This window comes from Dermacentor andersoni, chromosome 4, assembly GCF_023375885.2.
Source record: "Dermacentor andersoni chromosome 4, qqDerAnde1_hic_scaffold, whole genome shotgun sequence".
Classification (NCBI taxonomy): Eukaryota; Metazoa; Arthropoda; class Arachnida; order Ixodida; family Ixodidae; genus Dermacentor; species Dermacentor andersoni.
Window position 1 is genome coordinate 33,967,491 of NC_092817.1, and position 24,861 is coordinate 33,992,351.

At 44.8% G+C, this 24,861-nt stretch overlaps 1 protein-coding gene across 1 annotated transcript in view; it reads left to right on the plus strand.

Annotated features, from left to right (window-relative positions):
* Positions 1–359: 359 nt before the first annotated feature.
* Positions 360–24,861, plus strand: part of LOC126536904 (cell adhesion molecule Dscam1-like) — a 333,560-nt gene continuing 309,058 nt past the window's right edge. Inside the window, exon 1 of the mRNA XM_050183951.2 lies at positions 360–553. The gene's annotated coding sequence lies outside the window, so the exon portion shown is untranslated. The remainder of the gene's footprint in view (positions 554–24,861) is intronic.

Sequence of the window (24,861 nt, forward strand, 5' to 3'; positions counted from 1 at the left end):
CTCTCGCTTATTGCGGTTTGCGACGAAGGGACGGCGAGCTGTGGGCTTTTTTGTGCCTGTCGGCGCGAGATACCGAGCGCATGCTCCGCTGGCGTTGCGCGAAAAGCGGGCGAAACAGCAGAAGCAACCGCGGCGGCAAAGCAACAAACAAATAAAAGAAAGTGGGAAGAAAAGTAAGATGAAAAACGAAAAAGACATCGCCAAACCGGAGACGCGAAAGAAGTGCAGAAGCCAACTAGTGGCGCTGAGACGGTTCGTGGCGTCGTCGACAGGAGGCGCCAGGCGGCGACGGACATCGGCTTTTTTTGCGAGCTGCGGACAGGCAGGCGGATCGCCGGCTCTAGCTGTGAGTGCCAGGTCGGAGCCCCGGTCGGAAGTCCGCGTGCTCCTCGTGGGGAAGCGCAGGTGTCCCTTTTTTCCCGCCGTAGCCCAAGGCGCCGCTCCGGCGTGCGTGCGCGAGGTGCAGCGCGCGGCGTGCTGGTGGTTCGCCGGCGTTTCGGCTGCTGTTCACGTGCCGTTCTGCACGGAGCTGAGGCAGCTCCGTCACTGGGAGGTGAGTGTCATTCGGTGTACGTTCGCATATTGTCACGGGTAGGGGCTGTCATCGAGCTATTTGCTGTCGGTTGCGTGGTGGGCTGCTGTAGTTCCTCCGTCACCACGTTGCATTGTGGTGAAACAGTCAATGCTAGCTAATGACACGGAAACGGTTGTCGAAGAAACAAGGTTGTTGTCCTGCGCTGTGTCAGGAAGTGTGGTTAAGGAAGGAAAATACCGTGGACGCATGACCAGACCAGGCTGATCAAGGTTTAAAGTGCGTGCCTGCCCGAAAACTGAACTCACCGCTCAACGACGTTTGGTTGAATCATCTTTCGTAATATTATTCGCAAAATCTGACACAGATTGGATAGGCGGTGTTTAGCAGTTGTATAGTCTACCGCGGGCTATAGAGCATTTCTTCGCGAACTATATTGTAAGTCGCTTTATTTTTCTGCATTCGACAAGTTTGTGGTGCGTCTTAATGTGGTGTATTTGACGGAGGGATATATTCAGATGTAATGATTACTGTTTGTTTTCTGGCTATGAGCCAATTCTCGTGAAATAGGTGGAATGTTTTTCTCTTCAATGTGACTAAAGTACGAAGAAGCTGCCGGTATACCACGGCTGTACCGTAATACAATTGGAGCTGGTTTTCGCCAAATACTCTTTTTTTTCTAAACAAGGTTTACTACTACAACTACCACTACTACTACTACTTCTTTGATGTATTGGTGGGACCACAAAAACTCGTCGACGTACAACGGGGAACAACATGTCAGCATGACTGAAGTAGGTCACGAATTTCACGAATGTCAGCGAGCAGCGACCTGCCCATCACGTATTATTAATTTTTTTTTTCTGGAGGATGCTATCAATAGTAAATGCTGCTGAAGTACTGAAGCGTTTATACAAGCTCAAGAATGGTAATTTCATTTATCCAAGCTACTCACCGAAACATACGTGCAGCTTTTACAACGATAGACCTGGGGCAGAATTCACAGATCTTTTCTTTCAAAAGAGCTATTTTTCATTGGCCGGCGGCCTTCACTAATGATATTATGCGCAGCATTAGGATTTGTTCGCATTTGCTTCTACGAACAAAACTAATAATAATAATAGTGGGGTTTTACGTGCCAAAACCACTTTCTGATTATGAGGCACGCCGTAGTGGAGGACTCCGGAAATTTCGACCACCTGGTGTTCTTTAACGTGCACCTAAATGTAAGTACACGGGTGTTTTCGCATTTCGCACCCATCGAAATGCGGTCGCCGTGGCCGGGATGCGATCCCGCGACCTCGTGCTCAGCAGCCCAACACCATAGCCACTGAGCAACCACGGCGGGTAACAATACTAATGTAAGAACTGTTTGTGAATGCGGGCGCTGTTCTTGTGCATCATATAACACGGTCCGCTTCCTGTAAAATATACGCGTATCTTTCTTTAAATATTATTATATGTATTACTCAACAAATAAAATGTAGCCTGGATCGCGAAACGTAAACATCAGATAAACAAGCGCAGGCCATTGCCTGTGAGGAGCTGAGCACGCAACTGTTTGCAGCGTGATGTGTCTCCGTAGTCTTCCGGCCGCAGCTACACTGCGTTCAAACAAAGAACTGCCGTCGCTTTTGTCAGCTGTGAACTCCTGTCGCCAAACTTTGCTGTGCCCAGTCACTAAAATTGCTGCACAGTTGGGAGTGTGTACGGCTTATTTACTACACAGAAATGTTTATATAGTTCTGTCAAATTTAACCGTGTTCTACCATTGCCACACAGCTACGGTTCTACGTTAGTTTACAATGAACTGTGCTTTAGGAATGTGCCCCCAATACGCACCTGCCATAGATTATTCCATTTTTATTCCTTTCCGTGACAAACTATATAGGGCGCCTTTCACTGCCTGTCATGACTCACCGGAATTGTCTTGTTCTGCTTTATGCAGAAATATTCAAGCTCCTCCAAAGCTCAAAAGATACAACTAGTTCTCAACACGACATACGGGCTAGTTTCCGAGATGAGCTTAACGGAACTCGCACATTCTTTTGTTGTCGAGTGCTTCACCGGAAGATACGCAGTCTGCCAGTAACCAGCGCGGGAGCTAATTTCCAGGCTACCCATTCGGTCTGCGAAATTGACGCCAAACAATGCTGTGGCTTAGAAGGAGAACAATGCTTTCACGTGTATTCAAGAAGAGAGGATAGTCACAACTGGCACATTCTGGGTGTATAACTTTGTCGCACGACAGGCTTTGGAGGTGCAAGCTTTGAAGGTGCCCCCATTATTTCAAACTCCGGTGCATATGCTTATGCCGCGTCAATCGACAACTGACGCACGAACCTCGAGCGCTCTAAATTAACGGGTTACACTGACGGCCATCAGTCATGCCAATATTTCATGGCAAAAAAAAAAAAAGCATTCCTTTGGTTTAGCGGAAGCAGCAAATGGCTAAACGTATAATTACCTTCCTTGCTTAACGCTTCTCTGGAAAGCACGTTTTCATTTTGCTGTAACTGTTATGCGAGACTTTTTTTTTTCAGAGAACAGCTACGATCATTTTCTTCTTCCATACGACGGTGTTCAAACTTCATAGTTCAGATCGTTAAGTTTGAGCAATCACGTACGCTTAGATAACGCCCGGTCTTCTCGCGGAGATAGAATAGCAAGGTCGCTGCAGATGCTTCGCCCTGACAATGCTGTTCGCATTAAGCTGATGCTCAATCGACCAAAGAACGCGCGTTTTATCGCGAGCACCGGGCGCAGCGTTGCGTGTTGCGTTAATTAGAAAAGCGCTCGTACTACGTGTATATTAATCTCGCCATCAGATAGCGCTTTTATCCGCCAGCTGTTCCCAGCCAACCATTCTGAGGGGACATCACTTTGATGACTTTCGTGCAACGCGCCACGTGGCCAAGTTGTTTTGTTATAATTTTTTTTCACGCTAAGCTTAACACCCCGGACGAGCCCAAGGCGATATTTATTCTAGTTTCTCGGTGCTTAAAAAGCGCCATCTTGCTATCGCGTTCTCCGCTCATTGGCGTCACTGCGCCACCCTTGTCTGAAAACCCCACTTATGCGACTGAAGGCAAATGTTAGATACCGGCATGGCGAGCGACAGATAAACATCATAAAACGACGAACGAGCAAATGAAGCACTGATTATTTCGAACGATTTTCACTGCTTAATGTTTTGCAACTGTTGTCGCAGAAGTGTATTGCGCTAAGCAGTGCTCGAGTAGGCGACAGACAAACGCCGCTTTGCAAAGCACTCCGCCGCAATGACCACAACTGATCGCGAGCTAACCGGGCCGGTCATCTTCCGGAGTTTTACAGATCCCGAACAAGCGTTTATTTTTATTTATTTTCTTTAACTTCCTGGTCCCGAGGCATCAAAGGACCCGAGCACCACTGTGGAATGTGCAATCCCTCATACTATCTTTCGCCCGACATTTGGAGCCGAATTCACGACGCTTTTCTTTCGCAAGTGCTCGTTGCCACTGGCGGGCCACCTTGTCTAAAGATAACTAAGACTAGTTGAAATTTGACCTTACGAACAAATACAGTTAAAGAACTTCTGAGTACTGGCCCTGACAGACAGCCCCAGTTTTCATAAAGAAATTATATATATATATATATATATATATATATATATATATATATATATATATATATATATATATATATATATATATATATATATATATATATAATTCTGAGCATAGGAGTGTTTAGAAAGTATCCCTTTCTTTTATTACATTGCTTTGGAGGGCACACTCACGACAGGCTTTACTTCGACTTTAGGCTTGGCGAAAGATATTCAGAGCATGCGGACTCGACTGCATATTACAATTAAGGAACGTCGGTTTCCTTTAAAATGCGATAATGCGCGCCACGATTACCATTACTGTCTTTCTTAGAGTGTATACATTGAACGATTTCACTTGTCCGCGTTCTTTAGGTAGATTTGAGCTTTGATCGACGGCCTCTAAAGAAGCCCATGTTACCCTTACAAGTGCAGCAAGGTATCAGAATACCCTTAGCTTTTGTCCCAAACCCAATGACTGTGGCCCAATGACTGTGGCGCTTCGCTGCTGTGCTCACGCTCCATGGGTCGCATTTAGATTAGAGCAAAATGCAAAAGAATAAAGAAAAAGAGCCTGATGTACTTAGGTTTAGGCGCACGTTAAACAACCCCAGGGGGTAAAAATTTAAAACGGAGTCCCCCATTACGGCGTGCCTCATGATCAGATTGTGGTTTTCGCACGTAAAACGCCAGAATTTAAGTTTTAAATACTTTTTGCCCCGTCGATGTGTGGCAACGTCACCTCCATCTCCTGAAAAGCCTAAAGTCCGCAAACGATGCAGGGTTCATCAAACCGAGCTTTACCATTGTCAGTAAATTTAATTTAGTGAAGACAATTGATTCCTCTAACAAGTGGAAAGATTTTGCATTTCTTTTTGCCGGCATCTACGTCTGTATGATATTCCGGAGACCTTGTCTTTTATGATTCTTTTTTTTCACAGCAACATCCGAATAATATATGCCGGCTTTTTAGTTATCGGTCCCGGAAGCCATTAGGCAAATTAAGGAGCCAGGCTGTGTCCTGACCACGCACTTTCATTCGTTAGGAGAAGAAAACAAGTAAATTGAAAAAGAAAAGATCTAATCACAGTTTAATTCACCGAAGCGAATGAGAACAATGAATACAATAAACAAGGCAATAGGCGAAGAGAATCGATGTGGACCTGCGGCGGCTGTGAAGGCTACATACGTGTTCGTCGGGAACGAAACCGTGCAACGTAGCAGGCTTCGTTTAAAATCAATTGACCCCAGCCACTTAGGTATGCGCTGACTCCCCTTTTCTTTTGGGACGGCACTTTTATTGGAGCAGTATCGGAAATTGATTTACCTGTTTAACCTTAATTGTTTCGAGTATTTCATTGCCTTATTGTACAGAACGGCCCCGTATGGAACCCGGATATATTAATGCGATTAGCATTTTTCAGACGTTTGCGAATAGTGTGGTCAGCATTCAGTTTCAGGCGTTTTGAGTAAGGATGAGACGGACTCTTTCTCTTCGTCAGACAGACCGCCTCTGCCTATCCGTCAAACAGGCCCTTGCTTGTGGCCTAAAGTTCGCAGTCAGCTCTTGTCTCCGTCGTCCTTTGTCTGCTGTCACCCAGTGCACATCATGGATTACGAACGAGCCCGGTGCCACACCTTTCTTCAGCACGTTTCTATTTCTTCGGGCTGTATTAGTTGTTTAACACTTCATGCGCGCGTTCTAGTAACCTTCATAGCAATCGCAATCTGCCGTGTTCGTGCCGTAGCACACTGCATTCGAGCCGAGCAGTTGCCATTTGACGACCAAGCCATTTTCGGCGGTCTCACCCCATCTGCAGGACATGGCAAGAAGGTGGGCAAAATTTTACGCTTGGACTTGTTGAAGCAACCACGGCTATACCGTGAGTCCATGTACGTTCAAATGTACCACGGACCTGGAAGTTCTCACAGAAAAAGGAAGAAAGGGCGCGAGTGCCATGGGCTTATTGACTTCACAGTGGAACGCAAGTAGCAGCAGGATATGTTCCTCCTTCGATCTCCCATAGCAGATCACGGTCAAGCGCGCACAAACAAGGACAAAGTGAGGAGTAGACAACACAAGCGCTTACTTCCGACTGATCGACTGATCGTGTATTTACAAAATTGCGTGATATGAACACTTTCCTTCACGACGTCACAAGACCAAAATGCCGGCATCAGGTGGCCATGCTCTGAGTTTCTGAGCGTGGCCAATTTTTGAACAATCAGCCCAAATCGCTCGCAGCGAAGCGCCGCCGTGTACATTTCAATGCTCTGAAGTGAAGGCGCGACAACGGCGGCGGACGAAGAGGTAGCGCGCGCACACACACAGGGCGCCCAGACTTCTACTCCTGCGTGGTGGTTGCCAGAAGCCATGACAAATAGGTTCGATTAATAATTGAGGCCAAAAGGATCATTGAGGCAGGTGATAAGTGCGTAAGTGTTGCATCTATATCCCTATCACGCAAAGAACTGCTTTACCTGAACGCGAATGCGCACTGAGAAACTGTGATTGCGCTCCCTGTATGAAATAGCGGCGTTTTTTCCCTGATTAAACATTGTTGGAAGGCGCCCTGTGGGTGTGTGTGTGTGTTCCCTCTTCGTCCACCGTCGTTGTCGCGCCTTCACTTCAGATCATGCTTAACCAACACGCCCAACTAGCCATCCTAACATTTCAATGTGCGCCGCAGACCGTAACGTAGCGACGGTGCGGCCACCTATAGCACGACCTCGCGGCCAATACATGAGGCTGCCCGATGCGCGTCGTCTGCTTCTTTCACGAAACGATGAAACGATACAATGCTGTCTTTCCACTGCGATGGCACACGTAAGGTTTGGCATCATTTGGCACACGTTCTCGCATTTTTTTTTCGAGGGCTTGTGCGCTTTGGCATCACGGCGATTTGAGAACTACGAGGCATTCCGGGCATGTCCTGATAGGAGATCCTCTTTCGACTCAAGCCGGAACCTGGACGGGCTGGCTCTCAGCACGACCGCTAGGTGGTGATCGATTACTTGGAGTCGCGAATACTGTAATAAACAGCTAAAATTTGTCTATCAACTGTACAAATTCCAACGAAGTACATAATACATGATGCTACATTATGTAACAGTGTTAAGATGCATCGCACACGTAATGTGAAGGCGTGGGATCGTTCCCCACGTGCGACCAGTTGCATTATCACTCATTATTACATTTAATAAGTACGAGTAGTGTCCCCTATCTTGTCCTTGGTGTGTTTGTTTGTTGGCTTCGCATGAAAATAGGGCTCCTAGGTTTCCTTCGTTTTCGTTCATATATATATCATAAGAAGCCTACACACTATAACACGAAGGACAACATAACGTCAATTACCTGCACCTACTAAATGAATTAACTAAGCGATAAATTATTGGAAATGAAATGGATGGAAAGTGGAAAGTTGTTTTCACATCCACTTTCATTTTCTACTAATTTATCGTTTCTTGAATTCAATTGGTAATTAAGTACAAGTAATTTCTCCTTTGTTGTCCTTGGTGTCATTGTTTGTTGGTTTCTTAGGATTAATAAAACCCGCCGCGGTTGCTTAGTGGCTATGGTGTTGGGCTGCTAAGCATGAGGTCGCGGGATCGAATCCCGGCCACGGCGGTCACATTTCAATGGGGGCGAAATGCAAAAACACCCGTGTACATAGGTGCACGATAAAGAACCCCAGGTGGTCTAAATTTCCGGAGTCTTTGAGTACGGCGTAGCTCATAATCAGATAGTGGTTCTGCCACGTAATACCCCATAATTTAATTTTAATGATTAATAAAACTCGGCCCCCTCGGCTATCCCCTCTCTTCTCTTCACACACACACACACACACACATATATATATATATATATATATATATATATATATATATATATATATACAAACACTGACACCAAGGACAACATGGGGAAATTACCTGTGCTGAATTAATGAAATAAAGCAACGATAAATTAATCGAAATTAATGTGGATGAAAAAAACAACTTGCCGCAGATGGGAACCGAACCCACAACCTTCGCATTTCGCGTGCGATGCTCTACAAATTGAGCTACCGTGGCGCCGTTTTCCCATCCACTTTCTTGGGTATTTATGTGTCCTAGTAGAACCCTGCGAGTGTTAGCCAGCACCATCACTCACAGACCTTGGCGGTGGACGTGGTACGTCCTTTTGCCGCAGGCGTCACGAGAACGTGATCTTTTTGGGTGAAGGAAACTGGTCAATAAACCCACATATGCTACCTGAAGGCATCAATGTTGCCGGATTCGAGACCCTCGTTATGTAATAAACGAGAAGAAAGGGGGTAACCGAGGTTGTGGGTTCGGTTCGCACCTGCGGCAAGTTGTTTTTTCATCCACTTTAATTTCGATTAATTTATCGTTTCTTTATTTCATTAATTAAGCACAAGTAATTTCCCCATGTTGTCCTTGGTGTCAGTGTTTGCTGGCTTCTTATGATATGACTAATAAAAATCGGGCCCCTCGGTTACCCCCTTTCTTCTCGTTGATATATATATATATATGTATATATATATATAATATATATATATGTGTGTGTGTGTTTGTGTGTGTGTAACGCGGTGTCCCGAATTAAGTAGTAACGTGGTAATTCCAGTCCCAATAAACACAGGGCAGCAAAAGTAATCTTAGGAATTTTGCCGCTACGCGAAATCAATGCATACTGCGTAAGCAAGGCAGTTTTGGGTGTCTTGTCGAAAGCGTCGCAACTGCAGCATGGTAAACGGGCGCACGTTCAGACAATACGGAAGCTCTGATCAACAAGTCAGATTTCTATTCTGTGTTTATCAATATTCATTACAACGTTGTGTTTTATTCACACATACGCCCCGCTAAGAAAGTTACGACTTCGTTTCTTAAAAGCTTATAGGAACTTCAACCTATGGTTCTCTCTGGTTGAGGTGGCCCAAGCCTACTGTGCTCAGCAATATATATATATATATATATATATATATATATATATATATATATATATATAGTGCATTTCACACCACCCGATTTGCCTACTGGATCTGTCACATTCGTAAAGTTATCTTTATTATGATTTAAGCTCTCCTTTGCTTCGTATTGACCTCGTTGTCCAATCAATAGCTGCAGTTGGCACACCGTCCAAGCGCTTAGAGATTATCGTGCTTAATCAAGCGGCCCTGTTCATTCCGTTTCGCAGAGTAAAATGAGTACATCTCTTTTTTTCGGATCTGTAAAAGATAAAAAGAGAAAGGTAAAATAGCTTCGTACTCGAATCTGAAGAACTCTATTCATAGATCATCCTTCTTGAGCTTTCTCATTTTTGCTACGTATCCGCATACGCAATCGCGACATTTTAATACGCGCTTCAGTAGTGGAAAAATAAAGAAGCCAAGAATGCAGCTACGTTACAAATCAAAGCTGCTGGAGAATCCAGCAGAGAAGAAAAGATTGTAACTCTCTAATGATCGAGCAGGCAGCCAGCTCATTAGGCTCCGGGCGCAGCGCGCGTAGCGTATTTCGAAACAGCAGTTGCGCTACGCTGCGGGGCACGCGCCTTAAATTCTCTAATTTCGACAGAGGGCGATCTGCTTTCACGTGGTATGAGCTCAGAGAGATCTCAGCGGAGCGACAGCACCAGAGGTCAAAACCGAACCCTCTTTCAGTGTACTCTAAGCTTTCCTGTGGGAGCTTCAGCGTGCGACGAATGATTCGCAGTAAGCAGTGATTGCCGTCATTGAATTTCAATGCCGTTTACGGTATAACACTGAATTCATAGGATAAAATTCAACATTTGATTGCGATGACAATGACATCGTCCCTCCAGGCAAGTTTTCGCTGTTGCTTTGGACCTTGCCGTTCCCTATAAAGTCCAAGTCGGATAGGATGCGGTGGCACCCCACGCGCCGTGTGAAGTGGATGAGAGGGAAAGCGTGCGAGGATGTGCGGGAAAGGATGGTGGCTTGATGTGTCTCGTGTCCCGTGCGCCCATTGTTGGAAGTCACCTGATCAAACGCACGCAAGGGCGGGGGTCGAGCGCGTAGTATTGTGATCAAGCGTGGGCTAGGGTTAAAGCTTGGAGGGCCAGGTGAGTGCGCTTCTCCTTCTGTATCCCGACCTTGGCTACGCGTGACTGTCCAAGCTGCTGAGCGCATACGGGGCTCACACGTCGTATTTTCGAGGTTCTCTGCGGTGGGTAGAAAGGCGAAGGACAAGCCAAGATGGCTGGCGCCTTCGTACGCTCTCTGTTCCCCTGCTCCTTGGCGCTGGCGCATTCCATCACGCCAGCGCTCTCACTGCGATTGTTCGTAGTCATCGACTAAGATCTGTTCATGTTTGCCTGTGCGTACATGACACCTTGATTGTTAAATTAAATAGTAAGCGAATCCTTGCAGCACTTTATACAGCCGATGAAACTATGAACCTTCGCATAATACATTGCTTTCGCTTAATAATAATAATAATAATAATAATATTAATAATAATAATAATAATAATAATAATAATAATAATAATAATAATAATAATCAGCAGCAGCAGCAGCAGCAGCAGCCTGTTTCATGTCCACTGCAGGACGAAGGCCTCTCCCTGAGAACAAAATAGCTTACGATGATGATGATGATGATGATGATGATGATGATGATGATGATGATGATGGCAACTTTTTTGGTTCTAAAAAGTAAGAAAGAAACACTGATATGGCGGTCCACCACGAGCTGATTTTTACTGTAAAAGTAGTGCCTCGCTTTCAACTTTCATGATGTCCATGTATCGCAGTTTGATGTTATACAGATGAGCTAAAGAAATGCTTTTCTTGAAGCAAATGGTTTCGTAGAAAATTCTTTCCAGTCTGGAAATAATTTTGACGTAGCAAAAGAAAATGAAGTACACAGGCTGGCACGTTATGCGATTGGTAATGTTCAGTGAAGGACAAGTTAAGCGTCGATTTGTCAACTTTGATTTAGTTCGTGTTCTACCATCTCTTAGTCTCCAGCCACAAGGAAGTTTCAACTTCCCGCAGCGAAGAAAGAGTAATCTTACGTAGGTTGCGAATGAATGCTCTATAGAAGCGTGCTTAGCCGTTGCAGGAAGGGCGCTTACTATCCTCCCATTGTTCCAGTTGTCACGTTCCACACGAAACGAAGGGGTTCTCTGATGGCACTAGAACATAAACCCAAGGGTGAGAATTTCTCCTGCTCGCGGGTGCAGTATTTTAAGAGCGATCTGTGGCAGAATGGAATATCTATGCCTTTAGCCTCGGCGCCAATGGGCGGGCTACGCTAGAGAGAGAGAGAGAGAGAGAGAGAGAGAGAGAGAGAGACTAAATGTTAATTAATCTGAATTAGTGAGAAATATTTATCCTTTCTTCACCCAAGGCAGGTAGCTTCTTCAGTCCAAGTAGCCATTGGCCTTTGCCGCTAATAAAAATGCGCAGTACTCTTACTTACTACGTAAGCGTTCGTTGTGTTAAACAAAAAGCACACGGCACATTTCTTGGCATTTTGCGGGCTTTTCTCAACGCTTCGAAAAAAAAAAAACATTTATATGGCACTTTTTGAGCAACAGAAAGAGGCTTCGGGAATTTTTATGATGACCTACAATTTTCTGATTGACAATGTTGCTCCGATTATAATATTTATGAAGTTAATCCAATAATAATAACTAATGATGTAAGTAGGCAAAATACATCTGACTTGCTCCAAGCGACGGCAAACAACCTTTATCCTCGATTCTGCCCAACTGTGTGGCACTCTCATATTTTTAAATTTTCGCAGAGCTTCCTTGGGACACCCTGTACATAAGTGTAGCTCTTGGTAACGTAGACTTTATTTACACACACCCAAGAATACGGAAAGCAGTTCTGGCTTTTCTCCCGGCCCTCTTGCAAGTGGCGAGAATTGCTAAACGTATGAAGCAGGTGACATCTAGTTTATTAAATTTTGATAGTTTCCATGTACTGGTAAAATTCATCCTAAGAGCAGAACTACTTGGATTTACAAGCTTCTCAACGAGCCAGTTGAGATTTCCAAGATCTGTCAATTGAGTTGCGCGGTTTGCTTTTCCTCATAAACAATATGTATGCGAAAAAGCCAGCTTTTCAGTCGTCAGTTGGGAGTAGCAAATTAAATGAACTGCCATCTCATGCCATTTATTTTCTAAGTAAATATAGGTAGCCGGAACTGCGATGAACAGTCCGCAATGCCATTAGTGTGAAAATAAAATGTAAAAGTTTGCGCGTACTACTCTTTTTTTTTTCTTTTCTGCGTTATGACTGGCCTCTGCAACGTTAAATGGGCGTATTACCGGTGACTGGGGCTTATGTTTTCTGCCCTGCAGCTTCCGGCAATTTGGCTAGCACTTCACCTATGCACTCAACTCCACAAGGCAAACGTTTGGCTAACAAAACAAACAACCGACGGTCGCCCCCAATAATCACGTGATAGAGAGGGCGCGCGCTATTCGCCTTTAAAGTGAGGAGAGAGGGCAAGGAAGCTGCGGTGTGGAGGTTGCGCGAAGCCATACGGCCACGGAAGCATCACCCCCAAATTTTCTCGGCAACGACAGCTATTCATCGTACTTAGCCAGCTGTTTAATCGCACTGGATTTGCAGTAGTAACATGCAGGCAAACCACTCTGGTGATTGCACGCCCAACTGACTGATTACGGCTTGGAGAAGATCTGAAGCGAGGCGTAGTCAGTCATAGCGGGGAAATATTTCAATACAAAAGAAAACGAACTACCGTCAACACGCAAAGTAGGCAGTGTTAATTACGCTAGGTGCACTCAATAAAATCTTCAATTAATTTTGGGAGAGGAAGAGAAGGGGGGAGGGGGTGAAGACAAAACGGACGAATAAATGGGAGAGCGTTGAAGTATATTATTATTAATGGTAAGCGGTGGGCAAGAAGCCAACAGCTGATGGAGAGTTCAGATCTTCAATAGCAACGCCAGCACGAGCGAAAATTCGTTGCTATTTGACACTTGTTTTGTGTCAGAGATGTGCTTATTATCATTAAGACGCACTTTTATTTTTCTTGTTACATTATAAAATATTTAAGCGGCTGCATACTGTGTCCATCAACTACAGAAGACATGACTGTAATACCTACATCCTTCAAGTTTTTTAACCTATTGGACGGCCATTTTTGTTCACATAAGAATAAGGAACGATCCACCGCGGGAGAGTAACTATAAACGTTTTGCATTACTCTTTCTAATTCATGCAGGGAAGGGTCTGCCTAGATATAATTGTTTACTGTGATAAGCGACCAGACGTTGATCATTTGCGGGAAATTGGGGCCAGCGAATAGACCGTATTTCGTGTGTGCGTGTGTGTTTAGGGATTAAATAAATTATGGGGTTTTACGTGCCAAAACCACTTATGAGGCACGCCGTAGTGGAGGACTCCGGAAATTTCGACCACCTGGGGTTCTTTAACGTGCACCTAAATCTAAGTACACGGGTGTTTTCGCATTTCGCCCCCATCGAAATGCGGCCGCCTTGGCCGGGATTCGATCCCGCGACCTTGTGCTCAGCAGCCTAACACCATAGCCACTGAGCAACCGCGGCGGGTGTGTTTAGGGATTAAATGAAGAGCTATAATACGTTGCCTATTCAGTTTGTGTCTGCCCCTTAATCCTCATGCAGCACGAAGTTGTGCTGTTTCAAGGTATGTTATTGGAGTTAACTATGTCGTAAAACGTTGCAGCGAACGCTAACTGCATATAAATTATATATAATTAATACAGAATTAAGGCGCAATCAATACATAATCTTTCTGTGCAACTTGTACGTGCCAGGCACAGATGCGTCCAAACAATCATTCATCAGTATGCCATACTGTAATCTTGAATCGTATCGGGACTGCATAGAAGGAAAGTAAAAAATAAGAAACGTTGTATACATCGCCTAAAACCGAACCGTAAGCCATCAGTTATTTATACACCGGCGACTTCACCGCTTTGCTAATGGACGCACAGACCAAGGAGCTTCAACGACGTAGCAATCGATGACTTGCGAGCCAAGTATGATCTAATCGATAAGCGTAAATGAGATTTATTAGGTACAAAAAAAGTAATAGCCACTAATGACTGTTCGCATGAAACTTTGGCTGGAGCAGTTACCATAGCAAGTTGAAGTCTGCCCAGCGCAAGGTACTGCGGACATACACGCTCTCGCTCACCTTGAGCTCGATGAGGGGCAGATGTTAAAACGAATAGCTTTCCCTGGCGGTAGATGGTCGGTGGTCGGACTTTCACCACCGATACGAAGGTGTCCGTGCAATCAAGCCCGTGCTGTCGCGCAACCGACTGGCGGGCTAAGTTCGTCGCCGAACGCCAACGATTACAGCTCTCTCAGGCGTACGTGTTGTCGTGCGAGAGCCTTGGGACGCCTGCAGATTTCTACGCTGTGCTGGAGCGCCTGGTTTATATACTATCGCCGTAGATGTGCTGGTTAACAGCTCTGCTCTCTACTCTACAACTGCTCGAAATAACAACCTACACTCTACCTAAATATTATGAATGCAACAGATATATGCCTTCCAGTGCATAATTCTTTTGAAGAAAGCGAATTGCTTTCTAAAGCGTTCGACAATTCGATTGCATTCAAAATCAACTTCAATGTTTTCTTCGTATTTTTCATGCGCCTTTCTGAGAGAGAACGAGAGAAGCGATAAGAAAAACGCAAGGTGGCTAACCAGACTGAGCGTGGTTGGCTACCCTGAACTATAGAGAGGGGGATAATAGGAGCGAATGTGAGAATAAGGAAAGACGAAAAACAGTTCACAGTATTGCCGCACGCACTTGCGCAAGCATCGTCGTTCAGTCTGTCACAGGCGGCCATCCAAATTGGCTGTGTTTGCGACGGTGTGGGATTGTGGTGCCGCAGAGGACGTACTCGGCAAATGAGTGCTCCTGTCTCCAAGGCTTTGGGGCACACCTTCGGTGCTCTATCTTTTTTATTTTTTTTTCTGAGTGATTATACATATGACACAGGAGAGGCTTCAGACAAGGTGCCACGAACTAGTGTGAACACTAGGTATAACTTTCTATCACAAGTAAAACAAACCACAAAAATCGCCAAGCACCATTTCCTCATTTCTAAACAGCAACAATACGGAATTCGCCAATTTCATCCAGGTTACTGCGTATGTTTGCCTTACTCGGAGTTATGATGCTGCGATATGTGACCACTGCATTGCTGCTCTGTTTAGGACCACGGCAAATGCATTTAGAGTGGTCGGGCTAGCTGCACTCAATTTTATCGCTGATGTCGACTAGTGTTTTGCTTGGCCCACACGCTATATATTATTTATTAGATATGAACACATTTATGCTTTTCTTGAGAATATAATATAGAAAACGTTGGCAAATCCGTTGCTATACAGAACTGCACAGCGATAGCAAAGCTGAAAACTCTCAGCTTCAGTGGTGGTGATTTTGACGGTGATCAGTGAGCTGTCGTAAAGTGCTCGACATAAGTTATACAAAAAAAAGATAAACTGCCCCGCACGTTTTATTTCCTTCTCGTATGGAGTTCTGCCGCACGTCCCACGTAAGCAAGAAGTAGCGAAAGACAGCGCAAACAGGAAAAAGAATTGTCGTGAGTACCATAGTAAACAGGAGCTGCTATTTAGTGCGCTAACAAATGACTGTGGTATCGATCGCAGGGATAACAGTACACATGAAAATGCCAACGACGGCATGACGACAGCTCACACCATGATGGGCCTCTAGTGTAATCCTTAACTAGAAAACTAACCAACCAGACATACGTCACTACCGATCGAGTATAATCAAGTGGCTGCATATGGATCAGTTGAATACCCCCATTAGAGGCACTGAGCAGCGCTGACAGCGAAGTCCCGTCTACGCTCCTATGTTCGACGTACTTAACAACCGCTGCCAAAGAGGAATGGCAGCGCTTGCCGATATCTGACAACGGGACGCATTGGTACGAGTCAATCAGCGTCGAGCGAGCGCGCGGTGCGCATGCGTCTCTAATCTCTGTGTGGTCGAGGCCTAGGACCCGGTATAGGTTCTATCACTGCCTTAGATCGGGACGTACTCACGCAAACTACGTCCTCTAAGCCAGATGCATGAATTGTGCAGCGCCAAACCATCATTGACTTTGCAGAAAGCTCATGATGGCTGCAGCTTGCCTGGGTTGGACCGCCGTCGCCCAGTCTGTCGAACACGCCGTGGTATAAACAAATCGAGGCAGTGGTTCCCGGCTTGCATATCAGAGACGGCGCGCATAGGCCACATATTCAAGCCGTCCGGAAACGTCGTTCAGCTTTTCTAAACTTATACTTTTAAATGTATTCACCTATTTTAATATAAGTGAATATATTAAACTTTAACGTAGTCGAAAGAATCCGAGACTTCATCGGCACGCAAACAGCAGCAGCATTCGATAGCAAACGGCCCATTCGTTTTGTGCAGACTCAAAACAAAGCGCTACGGTCTGTCGCTCGAGTGCCCTCTCGGATCTTATCTTGGTAAGAAGTTTCTGAGCCCTTTGACAAATTTATTGTTTGTTTGTTTGTTTGTGGACACAAGGTAGTATTATTTAGCTTGACGATAAAAAAAACGCGAGAAATGTAAAAAGCGGAAAGAACAGGCCAGCTACAGCTACAACAAAGGTCGCAATGCCTGCGCCTTTGAAATGAATAAAAGGGTAGACAAAAATTATAGAACAATGAGATAAGGGAAGCAAAGATAAAGTTACCACTCCATAGATACTACAGATGAAATAAAGCTAAGAAGAAAACACATAATCAAGAAAAGAAGAAAAGAACTCGTAGCTAGTCGCGAGTTTAAGCATGAAGAAAAAATGGCGACGCCATGCTGTATGGAAAGGGCTTACGTACAGTCAGGCAATTCTCATCACGCCTTTTGCTGCTCCCATGGCCACTTGTCTTATATGCCACTGTGTGCGATTGCCTGGACGTAGTGTTGTTGTTGTTGCAATGCGGTGATATCGAGGAAAACCTGGGGCCTCCAAAGAGGCAGAAGTCGGCTCCAGATGCCTCTGCCTCGAGTATTGTTCCCGAATCCTAGTCTGATCACATGAGCACAGTCTTATTAAGGCCGAAAGGCGTAAAGAAGACGACGGTCGCGATTACTAAAGGTCAGTCTGAGTTGAAGTCAGATATGAAGAATGTGAAAACTAGCCAAAACGCAATTGAAAGCATGCTAACGGATATTTCCCGCCATCTTGAATCACTTGAAAGTAAATCTGAAGCACTAGATACTGTTTTAAATTATTGCACCATAACTGAAGAAAGCGCTGAGTGGTTGGAAAAACAGCAGCGAACCATAGCCTCGCTCTCAGACGACTTGGAAGACAGGTCAAGGCGTAATAACTTGTTTTTTTACGGCATACCCGATTCCCGTTAATCCTGGCTGCAAACTGAACAGAAAACTCTGGATGCCCTGTCGTCAGCGATGGGAAATGCCGTGCCACCAAACTCAGTTGAACTGACGCATCGAATCGGGACTTCTTCAAGTATCATCATCATCATCATCAACCCATTTTATGTCCACTGCAGGATGAAGGCCTCTCCCTGTGATCTCCAATTACCCTTCTCTTGCGCTAACCGATTCCAACTAGCACCCGCGTCCGGTTATAATGAAACTATCGAACTTTAAAATTAAGGAGAGCATAGGTTCGTTGCGCAGCAAGCTTAAAGGTAGTAACAGTTCAGTATCTGAGGACTCCTCGCCTGCGACAAGGCTCGCTAGGAAAAGGCTTCTTGAATTTGGTAAAAACGAGCCTAATTCCCTCTAATTTAAATTACGTTGTAACATGCTTTTCATTGGTAAGCAATGTTTGATGTATGATCCAACAAGTGACAGCGTTAAGCAAGTTAAAAGTGGTGTTCCAGATCACGCAAGCGCACCTGGCAATCTGCGTCATCACCCTATTACATAGGAACTCGCTAGGGGCAATAGCGTATCTTTCACTGCACAAGCCTCCGTGCTTGTTGCTAACGCTAGAAGCTTGTTTGGCAAGCGCGAGGCACTTTACTTGCACATCGACAGATGTGATGGTGGTATTATTGAATTAATGGAAATGTGGTCACAACCCCATGTGCAAGATTCTGAAATCTTTGACTTGCCTCGATTTCGTATCTTTCGTTGCGATCGCACTGCTCGCCAAGGCATCGCCATTTCAAAGAATCTGCAGTGTCATCACGTCCACATTCGCTGCAACCTGGAAGTTGTGCGTGCTTGCATTGATATCTGTCACCCTAAAATTACAGTCGATGTTTTTCTACCACCCTCTCTCCTCTCCATCTAATTTCACCGCTTAGCTTCACAACTTAACAAACTTACTTACGTGCTTAACAAGCTTACTTTGCGGCATCCTTCAAACCCCATTATATTAGTAGGGTATTTCAACTTCCCCAACATACGCTGGACTACTGATCCTACGCGTTGTCATGTTTCCTTACAAAGTAACGGCTTACTTGATCTCTGCTCTTTATTTTCCCTAACACAATTAGTATTGGAACCAACTAGATCTCAGACAGCGCTGCTAACCTCCTTGGCTTAATCTTATGCCCTCATCCTGACATAGTTACCACTGTTTCTTGCATGCTTACCGGGCTTAAGCGATCACCTGGGTCTTTCGTTCAACATATTATTTCCTGTGTTATAACCAGTTGTTGAAAAAAAAATTATCGCTATGGTAGGGCAAATTTTTACTCTAGTAATACTGAAGTAGCTAACTTTCTTGATTCTCTCCTAAGCCAATTTGATGATTGCATGGTTGATAAGAACTGGAACGTTTTCAAAAATAAAAAACATGAATTCACCGATAAGTTTATTCTATCAAGTGTAACATCACGCAATGTTAAAAGCCCTAGTTCCACCTTCAAGTTAAAAAGGCTTTCCAGCCGAAAAAAAAAAAAAACTGTATCGAATAACGAAAAATAGTGCACTGGCATCAAAATGGCATGCTTATAAGGAGGCGAAGAATACCTACAGAGAGGCTATAAAACTTGGCAAAAAGGCATAACAAGTACACACTCTGCCCACAATGCTTGCGAATGACCCTAAATAGTTTTGGCTTGTTATTAACCACTTCAAATATAATTCGGTCACGCTGATTGATTGCAGTGGTTCACCGGTACCTGATGATGTATGCCCCCATGTCCTTAATTCTGTATTCTGTAACAACTTTGTCGTATGTGCTGACCCTGTGCTTCCAACTCTTGAGTGTTGCAATTTCCCAGCTATGGACTTTATTATCATTGAACCTCCTGGGGTCAAAAATGCAATTAAATGTCTGCAGTTGTCATCAACTCCTGGTGCTGGTTTGATCAAGGCTAAATTTCTGAAATTTGCTGTTGTTTATTCATCTGTTCTACTTTCAAGAACTTTTCAGCAATCTTTAGACACCCATCAGCTCCCTGCAGATTGGAAGGTCGGGAAGGTGCTCCCACTTCACAAGTCCAGCAGCAAAAATTTGCCCCTCAACTTCCAGCTTATTTCCCTCACCAGCACTCCTTGCAAGGTTGTTCAGCATATTTTATGCTCACATTTAGCAAAGCACTTAGACAATAATTCATTTTTCACAAAAGCACAATATGGTTTCCGAAAAAACTTGTTTTGCGAAACTCAACTTCTTTCTCTTACTCACAGGCTTCATCTTATTCTCGACAAATGTTCATTCGCAGACTGTGTTTTTAATTTCGCCAAGGCCTTCGACAAAGTGTGTCATAAATGGCGTGTGTTTATACTTAGTAAACTTAGTCTTGATCCTAACGCGTTTGCATGACTTGATCATTTTGTCCTTAATTGGGCACAATACGTTGCGTTAAATAACCATATGTCCCACTTAATCCCGTAGGCTCTGGTGTGCCCCAAGGATCAGTTGTAGGCCCTCTTCTTTCCCGAATTTACCTTAATGATTTACCCAATGATGTCTTTGCTAACATTTACCTTTTCGCAGATGACTGTGTTATCCTCCGTGAAATCTCAAACAAATCTGATAACAAATTCCTATAAGACGATATTAACGCTATCTCGAACTGATATGACGTACGGTTAGTGCCACTTAACGTAACCAACTGTAAATGTATGCATGTAACTCGCAACAACATTCCTCCACCGAACTATTACCTTAATGGTACTCCCCTAAAAGCCGTAACCTCCTATAAATACTTAGGCGTCGACATAACCTCTTCACTTTTCTGGTCGTTACACATCGATAAAATAATTAACAATACTAACCGCATGCTATGTGATATTCGCCGAAAATTTTCTTCTGCTTTTACATTATGAAAGTTAATCTTATATGAAACGCTTATTAGGATTAAAATTAAGTACACCTCATCCATCTGGGACCCGCACCTCGAAACCCTCATTCAATCACTAGAAATCCAAAACAATGCCGCGTGTTTCATTTATAGCGAGTATAACCGCACATCAAGCACAACATCCATGAAAAGCTCCTTGCTACTTGCTCCGTTCTCAACCCGACGTAAATGCTCTCGCCTTGCTTTATTTCAAAAAATATATTTCCGCAATTCCTACCTGCACGATAATCATATCATCTCCTACTTACATTTCCTCTCACATTGATAATAGCCATAAGGTTGGAATGATCCAATGCCACACCAGAACCAATCACGAATCATTTATTCCTAGGACCTCTCAGGAATGTAATTACCTTCCCGGCGCAGTTGTTGCAATCAAGGACGACTCTTAGTTTAGTTCGGCCATATCAGACATCATCGCTCCCGGATACAGTTAACTAATCAATTTTGCTGTATTAACCAATAACGTTTTGCTGCTTTGTTATTTACTGGTGTATTGTTTTTTACTCACTCCCCTCTGTAATACTTCGGTCTTGAGGGTACAATGAAATAAATACGTATACAACGTACTCGAAAAGTAACAAAAAAAAGAACGTCTACTGAACTTTTCTGCGTCTGGACACGGAATCACTGGGGCACACGAATTACTAGGGGGGCGTTACACGGCAGACGAAGCATACACGACTCTTTTTCAATAGCCCTGCGTACTGCATGCTCAAGCCTTTGGGAACAAATCAAGTAAAGGCTTGACTCCAAGGTGCCATAACTGTTATGCGGGAGACTCTGCTAACATTTCGGGATGCTGCGGATGAAAGCTTGCAAACTTGTAGGCAACAATGAGCTCTATGCCCAATTTTGACAAGGCATAGAAATTCTGAAACGTCCTAGCGAAAAAGAGAAAGGGAGAGAAAGAACAAAAAAGAACACGCACTTACAGTGCTTCCATTATAAAGGAAGAAACTATTAGATACATAGAAATGCAGAAGTTATTAGAAATGCTGCTCAAGTTCAAGTCACCTTACATGGGTTGTCCGAGCGAACTCCAGATATAGCTACTGTTGTCGAAATTATACTATCAGCTACATTTCTCAGCGGCCAGCACACAACGTCACATCATGAGCCACACTTCGGTCTTACAGGGTAAATTGAACAGTTGCTACAGCAGTCCCGACGCGAGAATAGCCTGTTTACTAAGCCCGTCTTACGTTAAGGAGTAAACTCTTCACCAATACAGCTGTGAAAGAAACAGATCACAAGTACCATGTGAGGCACCAGAAGAGAGGCAACACTTATTAGTTCATGGATGCATCTAGATCGCATGCAGAGTGCGTGCGCTGTTGGACAATTCACAGCTAGCATGCACATATCATCATCATTAACAACAACAGTCTATTTTATGTCCACTGCAGGACGTAGGCTTCTCCCTGCATCTCCAATTACCCCTGTCCTGCGCCTACTGATTCCAACTTGCGCCTGATGATTTCCAAATTTCATCGCACCACCTAGTTTTTCTGCCGTCCTCAACTGTGCTTTCCTTCTCTTGGCACCCATTGTGTAACTCTAATGGTCCACCGGTTATCTATCCTACGCATTACATGGCCAGCACATATATCGACGTATAATAACCTTCCCCGTCACATCCATTCATTCCAAACAAGCTTTATTTCTAATTGTCATGGGAATTTGTCCGTTCACTATACCTACAGTGGGGATTATAGCTGACGGACTTGCGCGTTGATAAATTGAGAACAGCCCAGCAGTGACAGACAAGGAACCAGACAAACAAGCCCAATGACTTGCACCCAAGGTTTGCTCTACTTATTTCGTCAAGTGCTCTGTTTACAATCCGTCACAAGAACTCCTCCAACTACCAGTGGCGTTACGCGGCACTGCCGTTTATCATCGCCTAAGATGGTGGATAACGTTACGGGCCAGTCATATTCACTTGACACTGTACCCTCCCACGCCTTATTCCTATTTGCCGACAACTAGAATATTCCGTAATGGCACTATGAGCAAAGTATAATAAACAATACACTAAAAAGGCAAAACTCCCCTAAGGCCAGTCAGAACCTTCAAGATACACATTCTCCGGTAACGCTGTCTTCTTTGTACTTACCGCGGCCGTCAATAAGATCCAATGCAGGACACACACGAATACACACAAAAAGAAAAAGAAGAAAAAGAAAAGAATGAGAGTCTAGAAGCACTACGATCTACACGTCGATGACAAATGTAGGCTGCGACAGCACACTGCTCACTTTTTTTTTTTTTTCGACGCCACTCGAAGCTCGCTCCGTTCGCAATCAATTTAGTAGCGTCCCGGAGGTGGACGCAGCGCTCCAATCAAGGGCGGTCGCTGTGGGAACTCAGCCGGACTTCGGCGCCAGCAGCGGCATGCGAAGCAGCACTGTAGCGACGACGTTGACACTACGTCGAAAGGAGCAATTTCGGGACGCCGCGGTCGACGTTGCGTTCGGGGCGCCCACGGGGTGCGCCTGCGTGTAGCAAGCGACGGCCTCCAGGACGCCCCCGCGGTCTTCCTTAATTGGATGGGACAGGACGCTTTCCTCGTCTCCTTATTGCGTACCTACCTCTCTCTACCCCCAACTACCACTACCACCGCCGCATCCCCTCCGTGGGTCTTGTGCCTGCTGTCTGCTGTGTTTTCATTAATTGCGTCTTTTCGTGCTTCTGCCATGTGAACGCTGTGTGGAACTACGGCGCAGTCTGGACAAAGCATAGCCCGGAGCCCCGCGGCAGTCTCTGTTTTCCCTACTGTGTCGAAACCTGACCTCCCTTTATTCTTTTCATCGCCGTTATACATTTGTGCGTTGGCGCATGGTGATTCCCTTTCCCCTTACCTTTTTCCCCCTTTTCTTAGAACTCTTTCCACGGAGCGGGCTGATGAATTGGGCCCGGAGGTTCTTTGTTAATATCGTCTCTCTCTTTTTCTTTATCCCTCTCTTTATACATCGGTTCCGGCGGTCTAATTCTGTTATTAAGCCGATCTGAAGTAAGTGACAGAGGAAACAGACTCGTAGGTCCATGCTGGAACGGGGGAGAGCTCGGCGTTTGATAGAGGAGCTGTGCTTGCATTTGGAGATAATTAGGTGCTAATTAAATTTCACCCACGTTGGCGCGCTCCGCGGGCTCCCGTTTGTCACAACGCCCTCTGAATGTGGCGCACAGAAAATTGCCGACTGCGTGGAACTCGTACTGGCTCTTTTTTTTTTTTGTGGTCCCTTTTTTTGCGAAAAATGCAAATGCCCTGAGTGGTGGAGATACGCGGCGCGCAACTTGGCACTCCGTGTCAGTGATGCTAAATGTTATGCACTTGGGTAATGAAAGAGACGGCCTAAGGTAAATTTGTATTCGCCCGCGCATCTGTGGTGCTGCTATATAGTCTTGGCGTCTTCCGCTGACTGAGGTGTGTCAAGTGTTTCTGCATCTGTAATAACGCCGAGAAAAAGCTGGGCTTAGCAAGAAGCAGTAGCTCTGTTGCAATTAGCCGAAAGATGGGATAGAATACATCCGTTACTTGTAGTTGAGGATAAAGAGGAAGTGCTTTCGTCTTTCCGTGTCCTCCTTTGCTTACGCAGGTAGTTCTGTTGTGCTGTGCATTCTGTTGAGAAATTGTGGTATAGAGTACCTCGGCTACTTAATTCCTGCCCATGCATGTTCAGCAGCAAGGAAATAAAGAAGTCAGTAATACGTAAGGAATAAATAAATAAATAAATAAATAAATAAATAAATAAATAAATAAATAAATAAATAAATAAATAAATAAACCAGAAATGACACAGAATCATACATAAACTATAAAATAAATAAACCAGATGCAACGCCAGAAAACGCCGGTGAAAACGCTGAATGTGGGGTGGTCTTTAGGCACCCGTTCCTGGGTTCAGCGTCGGCGTCGGCGTCACCGCGCATCGTCGTCTTTCAGCTGGCTCCGATGGCGCCCATCATTCCAGCGTTCCCACGCAGCCCCTCCCTCTGCGAAGGCGCTGCATGACGGCACTAGCCCATTACCACTCGGTCCGGCGATTTCGGAGTCAAATTCAAACACGTATACGGCTGCGCTCAATTTTCGCACTATCGAGTATCGCAATCGATAGACGTTTCTTTCTTCTTTTTTTTTTTTTGATGGCTGTTTTGATTTTTTCGCCCTGTATAACTTCTTACGTGTTGGGGTTCTCGCCTTGATAACGATCCCTAAGTGGTTTTCTGTGTCGCCTTACAATGACGTTTTCCTTCTAACAAGGGCCTTATATAGGGACTGCATGTGGACTTCGCGGCCTCCATACACGAGCCATACAGCGAAAGTCTCGCTGCGGTGGGTCAGTGTTTATGGCTCTCTGCTGCTGAACTCTAGATGCCCCAGACGACACGATTACTAGCGTAGCCGACACC